This window comes from Dipodomys spectabilis, unplaced genomic scaffold (genome assembly GCF_019054845.1).
Source record: "Dipodomys spectabilis isolate Male_0828 unplaced genomic scaffold, ASM1905484v1 ptg000273l, whole genome shotgun sequence".
NCBI lineage: Eukaryota > Metazoa > Chordata > Mammalia > Rodentia > Heteromyidae > Dipodomys > Dipodomys spectabilis.
In genome coordinates, this window is record NW_024870950.1 from 183927 (window position 1) to 206238 (window position 22312).

The following is a 22312-nucleotide window of genomic DNA, read 5'->3' on the forward strand; positions in this document are numbered from 1 at the left end:
TAGGATTAAGTAAACTCCTATCTGTTAAGTACTAAGGCAGGACCTCTATCCTGATTCTGAGAGTGAACAGATGGACAAACAGGTGAACACAGGGCATGAGAATGAATGAATGAATGAATGAAAAACAGAAAGGAAATGGAAACTCGGTGCCCAGGAAGGGATCAAATAAGGCAGGCGCTCAAGAGACACAGGTGCTATCTTTTGGACCTGGCTATGGTGGCACTCGCTGACTGTCCCAGGGGAGCAGCAGAGCCCGTGGCATTGGCCAGGACCCCCCCACTACACAAGCAGGAAGCTCCAGAACTGCAACCGCAGAGAAGGTGGAGAGACGCCACATAGACTGAGCTATAGGGCAGAGAGCTGGTGGCTTCACCGCAACCAGAGCACTGGAGACTTCCTCAGAAATTCAGAATGCTGGCATCCCAGCCCTGAAGTCTCACGGGATTGCAGACGAACAAGATCTCGGCTGCCAAGCCAGGATGTCACCAGCAGGATGACTTATCACCATGACATCTCAGAGCCAGCTGTGTGGCAAGGCCCCACAGGGGCCAAGCTAAGGAAACAGAAGGCCCAGAGCACCTTCTGGAAGCTGCTGCTGGGTTCAGGGCCTCAGGAAACGGCTCCCGGAGAGCCAAGGTAGCAGCTCGCAGTGCCGGGCTCCACTGCATAGCTCTGGCAGTCTAGAGACCAGGCTTGGCCTCACGGAGTACCGAGCTCTCCAACAGGGCTAATAAGATTGTGGATGAGACACCAGCCAGCACGGGATCTGCGGCACACATCTTGGGACACGTGCTCACCTCCTACACGCCAGCTGCTATAAAAAGCAGTCATGCTGCATTTGCCGGATGGACAGACCACACTGCACACGCCAGGCTGCCGGGACCCCGCCAGGCACGCAAGGCTGGGTGGGAGGGACTCAGCCCTCACTACTCTGGCTCCACCTGTCCATCGTCACTTGGGAAGCCAAGGTCCTGCTCCCTCGGCACTGACTCCGTCCCTCGGCCCTGGTTCTCTCAGATGGCCGTGCCCAGGTGCCTCTGCCAAAGACCAGCTACCTGCTGAGGGCAGCATCCCCCCAGCCGGACCTGTGTTCTTCAACTCTGGCCATTTTCATCAGCAAGAAACTCAAGCAACAGTTTTCCTGGACAGCAAGATCCCTGTGCGGACTCTGTTGCCCCCAGGGGCTAATGCCACCGCCAAGGCACAGGGTGCCTTGCGCCCACCCCACCTCCTCTCCCGGTGTTGTCTGTCAGCAGGCCATCGCAGGAAGCAGGTGCAGTTAGCCGTTAGCTACATCAGAGCCAGGTCCCACCCAGCAGGGCCCCGCCCAGCACGCACGCCCTGGCTCTCCCTGACTTCTTCCCACCAGTGGCTCCGGAGGACAGAGGGTTTGTTCCTTCTGCCCACCGTTGTACACACAGCAGACACAAGCAGCAATTTAAGTGCTGACCCATCCACAGCACTCACTCAGGAGCAGCCCTATAGCTCCTGTCAGATGGGCTAACGGACACGTTAATGCTGAGGGAGGACCGTGTGTATCCCCATTTTACACACAACAAAACTGAAGCACGCCAAGTATTACCATAGGCTTACAAGGCTCCTCCACTCTGATCATAGGCTTACCGGCTCCCCAAACCCTGGAGTGGTCCCTATTCCTCTATGCACTTGAGGGATGAGGAGGCTGAGTGTGAACAGTTTCCTGTCTGTCTACCTGGGGAAGGAGATGGGGCGAAAATGACAGGCACGTAGTCAGAGGGCTCAGGAGGGGTGAGGGCTGTGCCCATGGGGGCAGCTTCCCAGAGGAGGTGACAACTCTCAAGGATCTCAGGGCCTCGAGGCAGCAGTGCCCAGTGGCTCTGGAGCCTCTGCCAGTCCTCCCTCAAGCACAAAGGGGGCCCAGAGCACTTCGGATGAAGGGACACACCTGCCATGCCCTCTGGGAAGCGAAGCTGGGACTTCAGTCTGGGGCTGGCGGCAGCAGGACAGGCTCAGGGCATGGCTCTACGCCGTGACGTGGGCAGAGCTACCCCAGCGAGCTCTTGTGGCCCTCCCCACGTGGGACCACACCCCAAGTGCCTGGCTCATCCTCTGCTGGGCGCCAGGGCGGAAATCTGTAACTTCCCTCCTCATAGGAGACAGAGCAGCTGTCTCTGCAGGTCCATGCGGGGCGTGCCTGGCCACCTGAGCAGGCTCGCCCCTCGCCTGCCTCTCTCCAGGAGGCCAGCGTCCCTAGGGCCTCACCTCCGGTTCCTCCCTCCCTTACCCAAGTTAAGGACACACCCTGTGCTGTGACAGCTGACGTGAGCGAGCACCTACTATGTGACCAGCCAGTAGCCCTTGGGTACCTCTGAAAAGTCAAAGGGCTTTGGGACTGGCCCGACCTTCGCTCACTGCATGGTCCCGGGCAATGTGTGGACTTGGGCGTTGAGGCAAGGACAGGAAGGCAGCCCTGTCCAAAGCCAAGGAGGGCACACAGCTCATGCCAGGGGGCTCTCCCCGCGATGCCTGCTGAATCCCGTGGAGGCCTGTGAGGACAGGCCAGCCGTTCTGGGCTCAGCCCTGGTCTGGCATCCGTGCGGTATGGACCTGACGTGGGACCTGGCCTCCTGGCGCTCAGTCTCTTCTGTCCAAGTCCCACGTGAACAATCACAGTGGCCACTGCTTTTCATTCACCACCCTTGACTTCACCGCCCTCCCACTCACGGTTGGAACCTCAGTTTCCCCGTGAGTAAAAAACTGGACTTCGCCCAGGCCCCAGCCAGGCTCACACCACGTTGCTGCCACCTCCCTCGTCTGGTCTGGGAAGATGGCAGCCCACCTTGCCCATGTGGTGTGACCAACAGATGCAGGGCCTTCCACACGCACCACACAGCTTGGGAGCTAAGTCCGGGTCACCCCATGGGGGCACCCCCAGTAGGCAATGGACGGAGCAGGGTGGGAGCACGCTCTCCCCACTCCAAGTATGCTGCCCTCCTTCCTAGTGGGGTTTCCCGTCACCCCAGCATGACACACCCTCCCTCCCTTCCTGCTCCCTGCAGTAGAGGCTCACTCTGTAACCCCCTCTCAGCTCCTGATAGACACACCTTCCCCGGCCCCTCTTCCACATCCTGCCAGCTCCTCCTTACCCTTGCGGCCTGCCTTTCAGTGGCCTGTTTTTGCCAGCCTTGTTCTGTTTCCCCATCCTGTTTCCCTCCAGTGTCCTCACTTTCCACTCTTTTGTCTCTTCCTCCTCAGGCACCTCTCTGTCCCCAGATCCACTAGGCTGGCCCATGAACCCCATGCTGAGCCTCCCCCCTGCTCTTCCCAGCTGCACAGTGCTGGAAGAGGGACGCACCATGTTGCTAACAGAGTCCGTCTGCACTGTGAACTGGAGACACTAGGGCCCGCATCACGAAGCCAACTGAATGTGTCGGGCACGGGTGGCTCATGCCTGTCAGGAGGCCAAGATCTGAGGATCATGGTTCAAAGCCAGCTTTGAGCTGAAGAGCTGAGGGACAGAGTCCAGGCCCAGAGTTCAAGCCCCACAATGGACAAAAAAAGAATAACACTGAACGTGACACCATTTGCAATCCATGAAGTTAATTTAAGAAAAAAATGAAAACCAATACCCAAGGCTGCCAGGCTATGTTCTATTCTCGCTCTACTGCCCTGCACCCAGTTCCTCTATACGGCTACCCATCAATTCCCAAAGCTACCCAAATGTTCATATAACAACTCCCGCCCTTGAGCAATGAATCTGCCTGGAATTTTTTCTATCTATTCATCCTCATAAGGAAAGAAAAACAAGATTAGTATGCCACATTCACAAGGACTTCACTGCAAAAGAAGACTTCACAATAACCAAAGGGAGGAGCCATGTCACAAAGCAGAGTGTGCTGGGCGCTGGTGGCTCACACCTGTAACCTTAGTATTCAGGAGGCTGAGATCTGGAGGACTGTAGTGCAGAACAAGCCCCAGCTGGGCAGGAAAGTCCATAAGACTCTTATCTCCAATTAACCACAGGAAGCTAGAAGTGGAGGTGTAGCTGAAGTGGTAGAGCTTAAGGGACAGTGCCCAAGCCCTGAGTTCAAGGTCCAATAAGAGTGGGCCTTTGAGGAACTGGCTGACAATGTATCTGAATGGCCAGCACCACAGGATACCAGCAGCAGCAGGAGAGAGAGAGAGATAGAGACAGAGACACAGAGACACAGAGAGAGAGAAACAGACAGACAGAAAGAAAGACAGAGAGAGTACTGTGGTAGGTTACGGTAGGGGAGCAGTAATTGGAGTTTCCTCTTTTCTCTAAGCTCTCCTTAACATTTTTTTTTGATAATGCTCTCTCAATTCAAGGAAAGGAAAATGGGAATTCTTGCACACAGGGCTTTGGAGATGACCAAGGGCTTTCTCTGATGTACCTTCCTTGATCCCACAGAAGCGATGGAAGAGAAGCAGGGTGGGAAATTTGGCCCCATTTCTTTTTTTTCAACCAAGAGAAAAAAAAAGGAGGAATCAGAAAGGATGTGATCTCCTTGACATCACAACAGGAAAGGACAGCACTAGGACCCAGAACAGGCCCTGGGAAGGGAAGGATACAGACTAGGCCCAGCTGGCAGCTCCCTGAGGTCCTCCAACACCAGGCCCAGGGACCTGGCCTGCTGGACACCTCTGCTGTAGCTGTGTAACCCCAGAACCTGTGACCCCAATACAGCAGAGGCTCCCACAACTGAAAACCAGTTGATCAGTGATGAATGAACAGAATGGATGAAAGCAAGGAGAATGGGAAGAGACAGAAAGAAAGAAAGAATAAAGTATGTTCCAGTAGCCAGCAGCCCACGCCTGTAATCCTAACTACTCAGGAGGCTGAGATCTGAGGATTGTTACTCAAAGCCAGCCCCGGAAGGAAAGTCCACGAGACTCTTCTATCCAATTAAGCTCCAAAAAAAGCCAGAAGTAGAGCTGTGGCTCAAGTGGTAGAGCACCAGCTTTGAGTAAAAAGGATGGGGACAGCACCCAGGCCCTGAGTTCAAGCTCCAGGACAGGAACAAAAAAGGGAAGGGAGGGGAGGGAAGAGGAAGAGGAAGGGAAGGGGAAGGGGAGGAGAGGGGGAACTGGAAGGGGAAGGGGAAGGGGGAGGGGAAGGGGAAGGGGAAGGGGGAAGGAAAGAGAAAGAGAAAGAGAGGGAGAAAGAAAGAGAGAGGACGGGAAGGAGAAAGAGAGGGAGGGGAAAAGAAAAGTGAGCAAACCACACAAGACTGACCTGACTAAGGCTATTGCTGTGTCCTGTGCCATCAGGGCCAGCCCGCGGTCAGAGGTCATGACAGTGGCACGCCTCCGTCTTTAGTCCCAACTTCTCCATGCTGGTGATCACTGTCTTTCCAGCTCACACGGGGGCCACAGATCAAGGGTTGGGCCAGCAAGAGCACCCAGAGAGGATACAGGGAAGCCCCACTGCACCTCTCTAGGCAGTAGGGAGACGAGGGAAACTGCTGACTTCCTGGGAGGGCAAGGAGATGCAATGCACAATACCTCATGGCAGGCCCAAGAGACACCAGCATTTCCTATAGTTCTGCAGAAAACCAGACACAGGGCAGGACAGAGTCAAGACTTGTGGCAGGATGAATGAGCAGTTGCAGTAACCGTGGCAACGCCATACTGGCACCCCCATTCCAGATGCTTGACACACAGCTTTATTGGTCCCAAGAGTACTGTGAACAGCATCATCTCCAGGTTCGAGACTGGAAACAGACACAGATTCACTCAGGAAGGGACCCAATGTCACAGAATGAAGACAGGAGTAGGGATCTGCACACCCCTGCACCCTGACCTGGAGTCTGGGCTCCTATCTACCATGTTGCTGTCCACCAGTGATGTGTGAAGGCTCCACGTTCAAAATGCCCTAAGAGCGAGAATAACGCACCCATCCTTGGTATGCCAAGGCCAGTCAGCCAATCAGAAATAGTGCCATATTCTCAGCTTGGTATGCAAAAGTCAGGTGGCCAACAAAAATAACAGCAGCCAGGGCGAGCCAATGGCTCCCCCAGAACCGCGTACACCAGGCAGCAGGAGCAGTCACTCAGCAGCAGGCACAGCGGCTGCCTGGCGCTGCCTGAGGACAGCACCTCTTCCTGTGGGACTGCTTGTCTGTTGGGGGTGGCTCTGAGACCCTCGTTAAGACCCTGAAACCACTCTGGAGCACTTGCTGTATACTTTGTGTACTTTTTCCTTCCATCCTCACAGACCCTACCCAGACTGCCCACACGGCAAGCCGAAGTTCAGAGACTGGTGATGCCACACAGCACAGCTAGGAAGCAGCGTGTGAACCAGGCCTGGCTCTGATCCACATTCAGACCCCACGCACTGTGGCTCTGGCTTCCTTTGTCTTTGGAGGGGAGGAGCTGCCCGGAAGCCCAGCAGGACAGGCTGCACAGCCTGCCCAGTCCACCAAGTCGGCTCCCTGGGCCCACCACAGGCCCGGAACCCCTGACATCAAAGTGATTCACTCTACAGGACTGTGTGGTTGGTGCTGAGGCCTTGGGCAGTGGAGCAGTTAGGGCTTGGCTCTGACCACCCAGGTTTGCACTGGGATCCCCAGGACCTCAGGAATCCTGCTGCCAGTGATGACCGCCCAGCCAGGGCCATCTCTTCTGCCAGAGCCTGTCGTTTCTCAGGAAGTGGTACTGGGGCTCCGAGACAATACAGAAAGTTCCAGAGGACTGGAGAGTGGCCTGACCTGGCCTCTACCTCCACCGCACAGCCCAAGTCTTGCCTCTACTCTCCACAGGGCCTGGCCTGGATCTCAGAACCCCTGCCCCCAGCCCCTGGCCCAGCAGGATCCCCACCTGCTTCTCCAAACCAGCATCCAGGACTGTGGAGGCTGCACAGTGTCCCCTGCTCCCTCCAGAGCACGTCCCTCACCCTGCTCCACCGGGCAGCAATCTCTACCTAGTGCCTCCGAGCCCCAGGAGGCTGGAGAGCAGGGAGCATGCAAGGCCTGAGGTCAGAGCCCTGCTGATGTGAGCTGGGCTGAGCCAAGGGGACAAGGCCAAGAACAACTCACTCATTTACTTCATTTCCAGACCTGGCGGCTGGTGGGGTCAGCCTTCCAAACCACGCTGGCTTTGGCCAGGACATCGGCAGCTGCGCCCGCCACAGGGCATCTGGACTTACTGAGGGAGTTAAGAACCATAAAGTTCTCTTAAGAAGCTGGTTCCTGGGAAGCCCAGCCCTCTCTGGGGACGGGGAGAGGGGACGGCCACTGAAGCCTCACCTCCTCGGGCTAAGGATACCCAGAAACTATCTGCTTAGGGAGAGAACCTTTGAAATCTGCTCAGAGGGTCACCTATTATGTGTCCTCATTTGCAAGATGGCTCAGGCAGCCTCAGTTTCCCCACCTATCCAATGGGAACGACCAGGGTGGTGCTGAGAATTGATAGGCCCTAGCGGTAAACACATACACACTCATCTTTTTTTCTTTTTCTTTTCTGCTGTTACTGGGGCTTAAACTCAGGGCCTGGGCACTGTCCCTGACCTGTTTTTCTCAAGCCGGCATTCTACCATTTGAACCAAGCTCCACTTCCGGTTTTTGGGTGGAAATAGGAGTCTCACCTATTTTTCCTTCCCCAGGCTGGTTATGAACCTCAATCTGCAGATCTCAGCCTCCTGCAAAGCTAGGATTACAGGTGTGAGCCATCGGCACCTGGCTGTTTTTGTTTTTTATTTATTTATTTATTTTGGTCGGTCGTGGGCCTTGAACTCTGGGCCTGAGCACTGTCCCTCAGCTCTTCAGCTCTACCACTTGAGCTACAGCACCACTTCCAGTTTTCTCATGGTTTAATGGAGATAAGAGTTTCGTGGACTTTCCTGCCCAGGCTGGCTTTGAATCTCGATCCTCAGATCTCAGCCTCCTGAGTAGCTAGGATTACAGGCGTGAGCCACTGGCACCCGGCAGCTGTTTTTATTTTAAAACTACTCTAACTGACACATAATAATTGTGTGGATAAGGGCTGGGAAGGTGGCTCAGTGGCAGAGTGCTTGCCTTGCATGCCTGAAGCCCTGGGTTCTATTCCTCAGCACCACCTAAGCAGAAAAAAGAAAAAAAAGCCGGAAGTGGTGCTGTGGCTCAAGTGGTAGAGCGCTAGCCTGGCTAGCTTTGAGCTGAAGAGCTGAGGGACAGCACCCAGGCCCAGAGTTCAGGCCCCATGACCGGACCCAAAAAAAAAAAAACTTTGGGCTGGGAAGGTGGCTCAGTGGTAGAGTGTTTGCCTTGCATGCATGAGGCTCTGAGTTCAATTCCTCAGCACCACATAAGCAGAAAAAGTTGGAAGTGGTTCTGTGGTACAAATGGTAGAGCGCTAGCCTTCAGCTAAAGAGCTGAGGGACAGCACCCAGTCCAACGTTTCAGGCCACATGACCAACAAAATTAAAACAAAAAAATAATCGTGTGGATAAGTAGTAAGCAGGCACATGGGCATGTTGGGGTCATGAGCCTGTCTGTCACCATGTACGTAAGCCCCCTTGAATTTTAAGTCTGCCAGCCTGGCCCTTGCAGCCACTCCAGGACACCCCTTCCTCAGAGCCTCACACCAGCTCACCTGCTTGCAGACCCACACACGAAGAACATAGACTGTGGCCTTCCCAAGCTCTGCCGGCCCGTCAGGCATAGTGCCAGGTTCTTCTGCCCCACACCACATTGCATAGCAGCAGACCTGCACACTCAGGACACTCAGGAGGCTGCTGACAGGACCCCTCAACAAGGCCCACCCCTCTGAACATTCCCCAAATGAACACCACCAGGATAGTGCTTACAGCCCCTCCGAACATCCCCGAATGAACAGGCCCTGAGTTCAAGCCCCAGTACTGGCACCAAAAAGACAAAAAGAAAGGGGGGAGGGTGTGGGGGACTGACAGGCTCCAGTGGATGGGAGGGTGCAGGCCCAACCCATATGCACAACTGCACGGGCCAGGCAGAAAGACTTCAGCTCACCACTGCATCTCATATCCAGCAAGACATCCAGCACGCAGTAGGTGGTCAACTAATATTTACTAATCCATCCAGCTTGAACAGAGGCTACCTCCCCCAAGAGTCCGGTGAGATGAAACCTGTAGAAAGCAAATGCAGCCACTCCTTCCTGCTGCCTGATTTCTGTCCACTATTCGCATCACCATCCTAGTCTAGGGACAGGTTGGGGGGCAAGCTCTAATGTGTAAAGCATCCTGCTGCATGAACAGCAAAGCTGTAAGCAGCCAGCAGTGACGAAGGCTGGAGGAGGCGATGGTGAGGTCCCCAGACCAGAAGCAAGGTCAACGCCCAGTGCCACAAAACGCAGCAGGGTCAGCCTCCAAAATACGCAGAGGGCAGAAGAGGAAGGCAGGCCAGCAGGCAGGCAGTTCAGTTCCAGGAGCTGACATACATCTTCCTGCGTCCAAGGTCCAACACAGAGTCAAAGCTAAAGTTCCTCCGAAGCCCCAGACCACTAGGCCACCACTGGCCACTGAAGGTCCATCCTATCCTCTTCCTCCAGGCTTGCATTCCGAGGAAACACAAGCAAATCCCTGCCCCAGGGTCTTTGCATAGGTTACAGAAGGCTCCCCAGACTCTTCAAGTCTCACCTAGGCAGGTGGGTCCCAGGCCTCCTTATCAGGCTGTGTGTTTTTCCTCGTAGCAACTCATCTATGAATGGCCAAAGTCCATATTTCTCTCTTTTCTTCCCTCAGCTAAAGCTTAGGAGTTCTGAGGACTGCCCTCTCTAGCTCCGGTCTCAGGGACACACATGCCCCAGGTTAAACGGGAGCAAAGAGGCAAGTGATCAATCCCCAATCTGCCTGGTGGCAGACAGGGCCCCTGGGCCCGGTTCCCTGCTGCCCACTTGGCCCCTTCCAGCCCTGGCTGTACTACAATCCCCACAGCACCCCTCCAGCTATAACAAGCAAACGACGGCCCCCAAAGGTGTCCTATAAGGAGCCCTCGCCGCTGTCAACAGGTGACCTAATAAGGCAAAGGAGTTCCGGATGCTCGGGACAGGAGGTCACTGTGACTAGCAGGAGCCCAGGCCCTCACGTCCTTGCAGAAGGGCAGCAGGAGCAGAGGTGGGGTAAACGGCCCCAGGAAGCCTCTAAACCAAAGGGAAAGAACTAGGTCTCTCCAGAGCTTCCAGAAGGAGGGCAGCCCCCTGCCTGCAGCCCCAGGAGACCTGCTTGGACTGGGACCCCAGGGACTGGAAGAAGTGGCCCCACCCCCCAGGAAGGCTCAGCTGAGTGCGGCCCCTCCCCCACAGCACTCCTGCACTTCCTCTCTCTCTCACACACAGGGCCTCCGTTCAGTTTCAGTCTCTCTCAGGGCCCGGGTAAACTTGACAAAACCCTCCAGACCATTCTGAGCAGCCTTTTCCTCTTCAGTGACAGAAAGTCACTGGGAGGGTGCCATTCCTCTGGCATAAGGCTGGAAAAAGAGACGGGGCCTGGCACATGCAAATCAGGAGAGGCATCAACCCATGTCTTCAAAGAATGAGACAGTGACTGCCTAGCCCATCATGAGCCCCAGGGCCCCAAGCACACAGTTTATCAGGCCAGAACAGGGATGGATGGATGGATGGATGGATGGATGGATGGATGGATGGATGGATGGATGGATGGATGGATGGATGGATGGATGGACAGATGGAAAGACAGATGAAAGAATGAATGGATGAATGGATAGATGGAAGAATGGATGAATAAAGAGTGAAAAAATGAAGAGGTGAACAAGTAACGAATGAGTAAAAGAATGGATGAATGAATGGACAAATGAGTACTACTATAGCATCAAAACCTCCACCCACAGGCAAGATGCTCCATCCTATACCCAGGAAGACAGACCAAACCTGAAGAGTATGCAGCCTCCCTGGCCCAACAACCCCCAATGCTACAAACAGCATCGACGCTGACCACTATACCAGGCCTTCCTGTAAAACATGGCACCTAGCTTCGACTCTGGCCCTCAGACTACATGTCACTGGCCTTTCCTTCCTTCCCTCTGCTTTAGGGGAGCCCCTACCACGAGTGCTAAAGGAGACCCCACCAGAGCAAAAGGAGATCCTCCATGTATTTCCAGCAAGGTCTGGGCAAACAGGCTGTAGAGTATTCCCCTCCCCACACCCCTGCAGGAGAAGCTAAACCAAGCATAAAAGTATCTGCACACGGCCCACACCACACAAATGCTCATTACTACTATATTTCATTGAAGTAGAGTTACAACTTACTTTCAAAATCCTATACAAAAGATCTGACCCAGGGAGGAGGTGGAGGAGGAGGAGACAGGCTCCGCACTCAGATGAAGATCTGGAGCTGTGCAGGTTTGCAAGCTGCTTAACCTCTGTGATGCGCTGGGAAACTATTCTCTACCTATAAAATTACCTGCCTGGATGGAAGGAGTTCATGCAGCCTAATAAAACCAGGCATGTCACCCAACAAGCGACCTAAGAAAGGCCGGGCCCTGGGCTTGAGGGTTCTTCAGGCCACAACCCACTGTGTGGGAAAGTCTGGAGCATGGCAGTCCTGGGTTCCCGCACACAGTAACGCTCAGGAAGCCCAGGCTTTCAGCTGGCAGGGATTTTCTTCCAGTGTGCCCGCAGGCTGCTGCAGAGCACTTGCTTTGTGCCAAGTCAAGGTTTAGAATTAGAACCCTTGATAGAAACTGGTGGCTCACATCTGTAATCTTGGCTACTGGGGTGGCTATGATCTGAGGATCCAGCTTCAAAGGCTGGGAAGCCAGCCCAGGCAGCAGGTAAGTCTGTGAGACTCTTACCTACAATTAACCACCAAAAACCAGAAATGAAGCTGTGACTCAAGTGCTAGAGTGCCAGTCTTAAGCAAAAAAGCTAAGGGGCACTGTCCATGAGTTTAAATCCCAGGACCGGTGTGCACACATGCACATGGGTGTGCACACACACAGGCACATGCACGCACATGCACACACAAAGAATTAGAGTCCTCTGCTGCTGCCAGGGGCTGGGGAGAAGAACGTGGGGTGTGACTGCTCACTGCCTGAGCTCCTTGGAGGACAGGCGTATTCAGTAATAAGGTGGCCATGTGCCACTGAAGCACTCATCTAAAATGACTAAGTTCATGCTATCTGAATCTCATAATAAGTAAAATCCATAACCAGATCTCAAAAGTAAAACTCCTGCAATATGCACTTGTAAGAAGTCTCTCAAGCTGAGGCACAAAGCAGACAAGCTGGGACAGAGAGCAGAAGCTAACTTGGGGGGGGGAGGGGGGAGGAGAGGTAGTATGGACCTCAGGCTCAGCCTATGACGTGGAAGAGAAAGTTCTGAAGAGGAAGGGACCTTGGTTGCACATCCTCAGTTTAAAATTAAAGTCTGTGTCAGGTAGAGTTCCCTACAACTTTAAACCAAAGGCCAGTGCTGGGTGCGGGATCAGCCCTGGGCTGCCCCCAATGCTCCTACCACAAGAGAACAATCAGGCAGCAGGGGTAGCAGGGGCGGCGTGGGCAGCGTGAGCAGCGTGGGCAGCATGGGCAGCATGGGCAGCGTGGCCTCCCTCATCCAGGAAAGGAACAAGAATAAAGGGCTGGAGCACTTTCCTGATCAGGCAACACCCCCAACTCTGGCGGAGCCCTGAGGGGGACAGGTGCCTGCCCTACCAGCTCCCACCAGCACAAGGCATGCTGGGAATGGGCCGACACACATCACTGTGGCCCCTCTCTCCCCTGTAGAGGTGGGAGCTGCGATTGGCTCACTGCCAACTTTCCCACCAAGGAGCCTGGACACAAAGGCTCACCTGCAGCTCAGGATCCCAGGAAGGACCAGAGATGTCAGGGTCAACAGGGCAGGGACAGTGTGACCACACAGCCATGTGGACACCAGACCTCCAACCCTGACCCCTGGACAGGGCTCCACACATGCCCCTTCCCACCCTAGGCCCCAGGAACACAGCCCTCACCTCGGTCGGCTCGCTGCCTCTCACTCTGGCAGCACACCTCTCCAGCCCCTTTGGTCACAAGAAACCAGAGCCCTCCCCACCCCTTACAGTGCAGTCCCAGGGCTCTTCGGAATCTCAACTCCCCGCCGGAGCGGGAGGGCTCGTCTCCTCTCAGCCAGGAGGGCACACACCCTCCAGCGAGCACCAGCTCCTCCACTGGACACATGTGAGCAGTTCTAAAGGGTCAGCCTGTTCTGGAAGCGTCTCCCTGCTAGTCCTCACCTCCCCAGAGTAGAATGGAGACACCCTAGGATACTGCGATACTGCGGGGTGTGGCAGAGACCGCCAGTAGGCTTAGGTAAGAGCCTGTCTCTCCTCTCCTATCTTGTACTGGGCAGTAAGTCTCGTTTTCCAGCCTGGGGCTGCCCTGTGACTTCGCCTGGCCAGTAAGAGGAAAGCAGAAGTCTCCTAACCAGGGTAGAAGTCCCTCCCACTCTCCCCCCACAGCTACTTCCTGCTAGCCAGAACACAGATACGATGACAACCACCCACTTCCTACTAACTGGAATGTAAATAAAATGGCAGGAACTTCAGCAGCCATATTGACTGAGGCAAGGCGTCAAGCAGCAAGATAAAGGATCTGAAGTCCACAGACTTCAAATCAACAACACTCATCCTAATATGACAGCCTATACCCTAGTTTTCTTTTGTACTGGAGAAAAAAAAACACAAATTTCTGTTGTGTTTGAGCTGCTGGGTTCCAGTCTGATCACGGTGGATAATGGGAGCGTTCTGGGCCTTGGCATGAGGCTCACAGGAAAGCCACTGCTCCAGCACCCAGCCCTAACCAGCAGCTAGCTGGAGGAGCAGTGCATCTGGTCTCGACTGTGCCTCTCGGGTGTTCAGCCTGCCACTCGACCCAAAGGTAATAGTCCAAGCTGGTCACCAAAGCGAACAGACCCTGGGATCCTCGCCCGAGCCCCGGCCTAGGGAGCTGTCACTCTCCTTCGCGTGGGCTGTACCTGGTTGGCCTGGGCGGGAGGCAAAGGGCGCAACGTGGGCAAGGTGGCCGAGGCTCTGGCTCCACTGCAAAGCAAGGCGTGTGGAGATGAGCACCACAGTGGACCGACTTGTGCCATGGCAGAATAAACAAGTAACCAGACTGGCTCACACAAAGGGCACTGTGGGCAGTCACATGGTGAGCCACAGCCGGAGGCCCTGCTGAGTCACACCTACGCAGGTAAACAGACAGGTGAGGACCCAGTACGGAAAGTTAGGGACCATTTACAAGAAACTTTAGAACCTGGAGAACATCACGGAATGTCCCATAACACTGTGATGATAAAAATATGAAAGTGTGCATGAGAAGAAAAAAAGACATTCAGGGCAGAGACAGAGGAGGCGCTGAAAGCAGAGGACGGCAGGGGCTACAGTCACCCCGGCGGGACGGCAGCCCGGCAGTGACCGGGTGGCTGTCCTCAATTATCATGCCGTCTACAGCTCTGGATGGCTTGCAGTGGACCACTGGAAAAGGAAAGGGAGAGTCGCAGTTTACTGCACACCAATTACACCTCAACAAAGTGACTTCAATAGACCCAGCGAGGTGGGAGGGGGCCCAGGCCTGACGCCGCGCTCCCGCCCGGCAGCCTCGCTGACCACAGCTGCCTCCTCCCAGCGGCAGGTCCTGCGGGAAGAGGCTGCTTCACCTCCGTGCGGCGGAGCCTCCTCAGGTGAAATGACGTCTCAAAGCTTTCAAAGTGAGTCACCCCAGCCTGGCCACCGCCCGACAAGCGGCCGCTGTCCTCTCCCCTCCTGCCCTGTGGCCCCAGAGGTCCCCTGGAAGTTGGGGGTGGGTGGGGGGATATGTGAGAAGGACCAATGGAGAAAAGAGCTGGGCAAGAAAGGCACCCCTGGCACCCTGAGAAGCCTCGTCTCCGGCCATGGAAGTGGCCAGTGCGGGATGGGAGACTCAGGGTTCACCTGGACTGCGGCCGGACCCAGATCATCTCTGCAATCCCCCTGGGTCCCAGGGGACCAAGAGGGGGGAGGGGAAGGGGTTTGGAGTAGAGTGAGAATGACTGGGGGGAGGAGGGAGGAAGGAGAACACACCTGAGTTAGAGCAGGTGCCAGCAGTAGGGGGGAGGGGGATGGTGACAATGGCCCCCTGCAGCCAGTGCCCACAACAGCAGATCCAGGAGAGGCAGACCCTGGCAGATCCGCCCCAGGATCAGCAGCCCCCACAAAGTCAGGAGTGCTCTTCTGTTGTTATTCATAGAAAATGGAAATCCAGACTCCGTTTTTAAGGGAACCCTTCCAATTTTTAAATGCAGACAACTTTCTGGCACTTTCTTTTTTCCAAGTAAAGTATATCAAGACTACACTTGGGCCAAGGGTCAGATGCTGGGGGACGCCGTGCTGCTGCCCCTGCCCCTCCCATGGCAGGCCAGCCCCAGGGCCACGGGGCCACAGGCATCCTAGCGGGGCGTGGAGATCTTCATCTCCAAGCCAGCCTCCAACCTGGAAATAAATGTGTAAACCAACCCCATCTCAACTCCCACATGAGAAGGACAGAACTACTAATTTTTACCACCGCACCCAAGTCCCCGGCTTCATTTCATAGGACGGGGGTGGAAGGGAGAGAAGAGACTTATTTGAAGAAAGAAAAGGAAAAAAAGAAAACCAACTAAGACAAACTCAAAAACTCACCGCTGTTGACTTGGGCAACAGCTTTTGCTGGTCAAAGAAGAAAACAGCTTGGTCCTGAAACCCATCCCAGACACGAAAATTACAGAGCAGCTTCGCGGACACCCCGCTTCCCAGCCTGTGTCACTCACTGCTGAGGAATGCAATTACAGTCCCCCCTCCCCGCCCCCAGCGCAAACAAGAGGGGACGTCAGTGATGTCCACAGCCCGGCTCATGCCTGTGGTGCACACACAGAGACCAGTGGTACACCAGACAGAAAACACAGACTAGAGAGGAACAAGAGAAGCAGACACACCAAGTGACCTCTGGTGTGGCTTCGGGCTATTTCACAGATATATTTTACAGATCAGGACTCTGAATGGCCAGGCACAGTAGTTCACAACTATAACCCCAGTTACTTGGGAGGCGGAGACAGGAGGATCACAATCATAAGCCAGGGAAACAAGACATACTAGACAGACAGACAGACAGACTTTTTTTTTTTTTGATGGGCAGTGGGGCTTGAACTCTGTCCCTCAACTCTTCAGCTCAAGGCTAGCACTCTACCACTTGAACCACAACACCACTGGTTTTCTGGTGGTTAACTGAAGAGTCTCATGGACTTTCCTGCCCAGGCTGGCTTTGAACCTCAATCCTCAGATCTCAGCCTCCTGAGTAGCTAGGATTACAGGCATGAGCCACAGCACCAGGTTTGTTTGTTTTGTTTTTAAGCCAAAGGGCTAGGAGTGTGACTCAGGTGGTAGAGCATTCACTTGGTAATAAGCAGGAGATCCTGCCTTCAATCCCCAGTGCTGGATGGGAAAAAAAAAAAGAAAGAAAGGGAGGAAAAGAAAGGAAAACAAAGCGTGCTAAGACTCAGCAGGGTAATCCACACCACCCAGGAGCCTCGAATGGCAGGTGAGCAGCTCAGGGGACCTCCAAACTCGCACACGCTCACCTCTCAAGGCTCCACAGAATGCTCAAGCTGACCCAAAGACAAGACAAGGTCCTGCAAGCAGCCCTTGCCTGTGCCTCTGACCCACACCAGGCTCTGTCTCCCAGCCTTGCTACCTCAGGACCTCAGGACCTGCTTCCCATGCCCCTGCATGGCCCCTCACTGTGTCATCCTTGTCTGGAAGGGTGACACCCCCACCCCTTCCCAGGCTCAGCATCATTGCAGGGTACCTCTGAAGGAACCCAGACATACCAGCACCCTCAGCTTCCTGGGAGTTGACCTTGACCAGCTAAGTTCAAACTCCTCTAAGGGGAGGACAGGAAAGAAGGGTCAGGCCGCATGGACACACCTCAGGGCCTGCTCTGAAAGACACCTGAAAGACGTGGCTGCTGGCCTCCGGTGTGTCACACAAGCCCCGAGTCCCAGCTACACTCCCAGGTCACAAACACTGCTGCAGATCTTATCTTACAGATGAGGAAACTGAGGCACAGAAGTAATACAACACTACTAGAGCCTAGCAGGCACACACGCAGAGAAATGCCAGAGACAGCCTTGGAAAGTGTTATGTGTGTGCGTGTGCACACATGCGTATGTACACGCAGCACGCACCGACACTGTGTGAAGACAGATGACCTAAGGCCAACAAAGAAGCATTTACATACAGAACCGCAGTCCCAGCTGCGGCTGGCATCGAGCAGGACTCGGCCTGCATCCGGCCCTCCGGCAGGAGACGGAGCGAGGGAAGGCCGGCCCTGAGCCTCTGGCCGCCCACCCGACCTCATCTCTAACCTTTCTGCAGGCCACAGTAGGGCAGGAAATCTGGGTGGGGTCAAGCTGAGGCCTCCATCCAGGCAGGGAGCCACTGCTCAGAGATGACAACCCCCACACGCCTGGGCCCGGGTATCACCGCTTCTTGGAAAGTTCCAGACACACAAGCCGCCTGGCCGACCCAGCACCCAGAATGTGGAAGCAGCAGAGAGCAGAGACCATTTAATTTACCTGATGCTGTCAACATCACTCTTCAAACTGCAGCTGCAGAAACTGTGCCTGGCCTTCAGAGGCTGTGGAGGAGGCGCTGGTCCTCCTCACTCACACGCTGCCGAAGTTACCACACTGTGACACTGCGGCGGTGAACTGGCAGAGTTGTTCTGCTTTGATGCCAGTACCAGGGCTTGAACTCAGAGCCCTGGCTCTGTCCTTGAGCTTTTTTTTTTTTTTTTTTTGGGGGGGGCTTAAGACTAGCACTCTACCACTTGAGCCATGAATCCACTTAGGATTTTTGCTGGTTAATCAGACCAGAGTCCTAAAGACTTTCTTGCTGGAGCTGGCTTCAAATCACAGTCCTCACCTCTCAGCCTCCTGAGTAGCTAGGATTACAGGCATGAGTCACCAGCACCTGTCTCCAGCTCTCATTTTTACACTAGAGACCTGCTGGTGGCTATGGGATTCCAGGAAAGGCAATAGTTAGGGTCCCTAAACCCAAAGCCAACCAGGAAGCTACCATAACAAACCTGACCTAGCAGCTCCTGTGCCCAGAGGGGCGCACTGCTACCCCTTTTCAGAGAGGTCAATGAGGTAGTGAGAAGCAACAACCATTTCACCACAACTTGGGCAATCTCAGAGCCTGAACGCAGGACTGATGGCAGAGCCAGCTGTCCGCTGCTGGGAGGCACTGCCCACCCTGCCTCTCCTGTCTTCCGGGTAACTATACAGGAGGAGGCATCCATCCTTTTCCTACGCACTCTGTGCTGATGCCAGGCATGCATTACCTCCACCCCACAACAGAGGGCAAGGCACACAGTAGGCAAGGGGCACAGCCCTGCGTGGTATATTCCTCACCTGCCACTGAGACCACTACCTGGGAAGGAGGATGCTCCTCGTCTAGAGTGGCGTCAAGGCTAGCCTACCTGTCCAGTTCAGGTGGGCTTGGAGCCCACCTCACATCCGTGCAGCCTCTCCTGGTCCTCAGGGCCCACACAGGGCAAGAGCCACTCCTGGGATCTGGCTTCCACGTGGGTATCTAGGTCCTGGATTCAGGATGCAGGACAGTGCACATCTACTCTGTCCATTCTTCATACACCGGGGCACTTGGCACCACCCTCTTCTCACCCTGGACTGGCCACACCCCCAGTGAGCCTGGTCCAGGATGACTCCTTATCCATGGGCAGCCTCTCCCTCCTGTCCTCCAGGACCTCGCCCCATTCCCAATGCTCCCGCTGTGAATCACCCTTGTTTGTGCTAGATCCACATGGGCCTGGAGTGGACATCCACAGTTCCCTCTTCCCTGCCTGAGCAAAGTGCCTGCATCCAGCAGGTGTCCCATACATGCACACTGTAGGCACAGAGGCCAAGCATGTGGGGCAGATACTGCAGCACAGGAGCCTGGAGAGAGGAGCAGGCCTCCACCCTACCAAGGCCCCAGTGATGCATACAGGAAATGGAGTTGAAGAGTCGTACTGATGGGTACAGACACACTGCACAGCTTGTAAGTCAGGACAGGAGGGTAGGAGGTTAAGAGCAAGCCCTCCAGTCGCATCTGGAGGAGACGGTGGCGCTGTGTCTTCTGGGGTCCGGGAGTCCCCACAATGTGCATGCGTGGCTCAGTCTTGTTCTCCTGGACCAGAGGATCCCACTGGAAAGAGCAGAGGCAGGAAGGCTGGCAAGGTAACGCCAAGTCCTTCTTCCCAGATGTGATCGTTGTGATGTTCAGAGCCTCCTGCCTTCTCCCCAGAAAGGAGGGGAAGCTCGGTGACGAGCCCCCGATGAGCACATCTGCTTCACCTTGAGTCAGCCTGCCATATCACCAAGCATCAACACCATCGATGTCTGCAGGGGACCCAAGGCTGGAAGGCTCAGGCAGCAGAGGTCCTGCCGGATCTCATGGCCAATGTCAGCCTAAGTCCTAGCTCCAGGTCTTAGGTACCATAAGACTACCACGCCCTTCATTTAAGAACCTCTTAAAGCCCAGCAAGACCCCTGTCCCTGCCCTACCCCTGCCCTATGAGGACTGGACCACATACATGCAAAGACAGGTTGAGAGTTCCTGTCTTCTCGTATGTCCTGCTCAATCTAATCAGAAGAATTAGCCAAAAAATGAGACCCAGAAAGAGCAAAAGGCCTGGCCAGCCACACACCTCCTGCAGAACTGCAGAACTCCACCTTGGCTTTCCAGACTAGAAGGAACAACAGCGCCTTTCATACCGGGCCCTTTTGTTCCTCGTTCCCAGGGAGGATGAGAGTCAGATACAAGGAAGGAGTGGCCAGAAAAATTCAGTTCAGCCAACATATCCCAGGGAGAAGGTAGCACTCTAACTGGCTGGCTGCAGGGTCCGTGGATCTGCTGAGCGGCAGGTGGGCTGGTCTGGGGGGACTTCATAACCCCACCAATGTCAGTCACTACATGGCCACGGCCCAGGAGCACCACCCTCTACCAAGACAAACAATCAACTGCACTCATTTCCATTTTTAAAAAAGAAAAAGGCTGGTGGGTCATGTCTATAATCCCAGCTGCTTGGAAGCCTGAGATCCAAGGAGCAGAGTTTGAAGGCAGCCATGGGATTATCTCCAATTACTACCCAAAAAAAAAATTTAAAAAGCTGTCAGTAGAACTGTGGTTCAAGTGATAGAGAGCTAGCCTTAAGCATAAAAGTTAAGCAACAGGCAAGGGTCCTGAGTTCAAGCCCCAGCACCGGTGGCACACACGCAGGGAATTAGAGGAAAAAGACAAATGATGTACTTGTACTTTCTTCATCGCACTCATTATTACTACCTGAAATGCCACACCTGGGCAAAGGTCACGTCTCCTCTGGAATGGAGTAGGCCCAAGGGATCCCTGCTTCACCCACCTGAGGACCAGGCCCTAGCACAGTGCCAGACATGCAGGAAACCCTGGGCCAGGGTCTGTGGCAAACTCACGTGACCCACTGTAGGAAGCCCGCTTCCCAGACAGCCTTGGCTAGTCCCAGATGACAGAACTCATCTTCAGAACTCATGGCCACAGAGGACCCTACACTACCCAGCTAAACCAAGGCCAAGGCCAGCTCACTTAGTAATGTCCTTGTTAATCAAATTATTTCCTTCTCCATGCACTGGACAAGTATTTATGGAGCACCAACCACAATCGGGCCTGTGCTTGGTAGGCAGCCCTCCCGAAAGCCTGCTCACCCCACATAAAAGACAGCAATACTCACTAGTAACTCGCCTTTTGCACCACCACCCCCAACTATGCCACACTCAGGGGAGCTAGACAAGGCCTTAGCTTCACGCCAGAGGTGGCTGCCTGGAGAAAACCACCCTGGCCAGGTGACTCAGGGGGAGACAATCCTGGCCACACCCCAGCTTGGACAGAAGTGGGGAGAAGGGAGCACTCTGTAAGGCCCTCCTCCTTGTCCTATCCGTTCCCAGCCCCTGGCTCCAGCATGGGACATAAGGCAGGGCCCGGGCTCGGCCCGCCAGGCCCCAGCCATGGTGACCCTGGAGATTCAGGGCCTCTTACAGCCTGTCTCCTCTCCACCACCTGTGGGCCAGGAGAGGACTAGACAAGGTGCCCTCATCACCTCATCCGGATGAGGGGTTCCATTATTCACCCAGCCTTACCCTTAGCCACCGGTACCCAACAGTGGAGCCAGCTCACATCGCCCTACAAAATCCTTAGGAGAACAGAGGCTACACATACACAGCATGCTTTTACTGGGCCTGCACTGAGGGCCAGCTCTGCCAGGTGGGCACTCTGTGACCTGGGCCACCCATATCTCCATCCCTTTTTTGCTTCAGGTTGTTTTTCAGATAGGAGCTGATGCTTTTTGCTGAGGTGCAGTATGGACCACAATCCTCCAGACCTAGGGTTCCCACATAGCTGAGATTACAAGCGTGAGCCACTGTATTCAGCAAAGCAAACCTGAGAATAAAGAACAGAAGCACTGTCCTGCCAAATGGCTGGAGTAATGAAGCAACAAAAGAGAAAGTTCCGCTACTTTTATTGGCTTAAAAACAGGCAAACATAAATCTCAGTGGCAAAGCCACACGCCTAGTCCTTAACGCTGCACTCTGGGCATGGCTCAAGATCAATGCTAACTAGGGAAGAAGAGGTGAAGTTGAGAACTCGTTCACTGGGATCCTCTACACGATGACAAGCAGGAAGGCCCCTGGCTTCCTTTCCCAGGCTCTACGGGCCCTCACTGAAGTCTTTAGGCCTGTGCCCAAGGCTGGTCCACCTCCAGCCAGTGCTCCGTGGCTTCAGGTGATTCCTCAGGCAGCCCAGGGATGAACACTTTCACAGCACAACCAACCCATACTTGTGGGTCAAATTCGAGGCACACAAATGTGCACTCTGCCATGGCTGCTTGAATTATTTTCTGGAGATATTCTTTTTTTTTTTTTGTTGGTCATGGGGCTTGAACTCTGGGCTTGGGCGCTGTCCTTGCGCTCTTCAGCTCAAGGCGAGCACTCTACTGCTTGAGCCACAGCGCCACTTCCGGTTTTCTGGTGGTTTATTGGAGATAAGAGTTTCACGGACTTTCCTGTCCAGGCTGGCTTTGAACCGTGATCCTCAGATCTCAGCCCCCTCGGTAGCTAGGATTACAGGCGTGAGCCACCGGTGCCCAGCTTGGAGATAGTTTTTCAAGCATCGTTTTAATCCTTGATGTTGGAGGTTTACAGTCATTCTGTTCCTCTGATCTCCAGGTCAGAGAAGTGAAGTGGCCCAAGGTCACCCGTGTGGTAAGAAGGTCACCAGGCAGGGAGAGGCCCAGCCCACTTCTGTAAAACGGCCCAGCATG

The 22312-nt window shown here is 54.6% G+C and overlaps 1 protein-coding gene across 1 annotated transcript in view; it reads right to left on the reverse strand.

Moving 5' to 3' along the window:
• The window catches only part of LOC122126160 (c-Maf inducing protein), a 151765-nt gene that overhangs the window by 116560 nt on the left and 12893 nt on the right, over nucleotides 1-22312 (reverse strand). The gene's annotated exons all lie outside the window — the stretch shown is intronic.